The sequence below is a fragment of the Glycine soja genome, chromosome 7 (genome assembly GCF_004193775.1).
Source record: "Glycine soja cultivar W05 chromosome 7, ASM419377v2, whole genome shotgun sequence".
NCBI lineage: Eukaryota > Viridiplantae > Streptophyta > Magnoliopsida > Fabales > Fabaceae > Glycine > Glycine soja.
This window is the reverse complement of record NC_041008.1, coordinates 28,499,405-28,500,478: the sequence shown is the minus strand read 5'-3', so window position 1 is coordinate 28,500,478 and position 1,074 is coordinate 28,499,405. Positions and strand designations below refer to the sequence as shown.

The 1,074-nt window shown below is 39.9% G+C and overlaps 1 non-coding gene across 1 annotated transcript; it reads right to left on the bottom strand.

The window, feature by feature from the left end:
- Nucleotides 1–251: 251 nt before the first annotated feature.
- LOC114420784 lies at nucleotides 252–358 on the bottom strand. Its single transcript, XR_003668417.1, has one exon. It is a non-coding gene; the product is annotated as a small nucleolar RNA R71 (small nucleolar RNA).
- Nucleotides 359–1,074: the final 716 nt, after the last annotated feature.

The following is a 1,074-nucleotide window of genomic DNA, read 5'->3' as shown; positions in this document are numbered from 1 at the left end:
ATTTGCTGCCCAAGTTTCATGGTCTTGCAGGTGAAGATCCTCATAAGTATCTTAAGGAGTTCCATATTGTTTGTTCCACCATGAAGCCCCCTGATGTCCAAGAAAATCATATCTTTCTAAAGGCTTTTCCTCATTCTCTGGAGGGAGTGGCGAAAGATTGGCTATACTACCTTGCTCCCAGGTCCATTTTTAGCTGGGATGACCTTAAGAGGGTGTTCTTGGAGAAATTCTTCCCTGCATCTAGGACCACTGCCATAAGAAAAGACATTTCAGGCATCAGGCAACTTAGTGGAGAAAGCTTGTATGAGTACTGGGAAAGATTCAAGAAATTGTGTGCAAGCTGCCCTCACCACCAGATTTCTGAGCAACTTTTTCTTCAATATTTCTATGAGGGACTTAGCAACATGGAGAGGAGTATGATTGATGCTGCCAGTGGTGGAGCTCTTGGCGATATGACCCCAGCTGAAGCTAGGAATTTGATTGAGAAGATGGCTTCCAACTCCCAACAATTCAATGCAAGAAATGATGCTATTGTTCTTAGAGGAGTCCATGAGGTGGCCACATATTCATCTTCATCTACTGAAAATAAAAAGCTTGAAGGAAAACTTGATGCCTTGGTCAACCTAGTAACCCAACTTGCCATGAATAAAAAATCTACGCCTTAATAATTTAATTTAGGGTTGGATTAAGTGGTTGAACTGATAAAGGATAAATTCTCGTAACCTAGGATAAGAGACTTACTTGTGAATCAAGGGGAAGCAACATGTTTTAATTCTGATATTTTCTAATTCAATTTTACTCGTTGTTTAATTTACAAAAACAAACAACCCCCCCAATTTGTTATTGTTTTATTACTATCTGTTATGAACGTTTGGTTGACCATTGCTCGTTGGGAGACGACCTAGGATCACTTCCTAGATACTGCATTTTTAATGTTTATTTGATTCGGGTATGACCTCGATCACATACCCCCCCACACTTATTCCCCAAACAATTCCAAAGCTCCAAAATTCCTTAAGGGTAGGGTGAGATCATGGTTTTTCACATAAGGCTTGTAATGAGCTTCAAAACAAA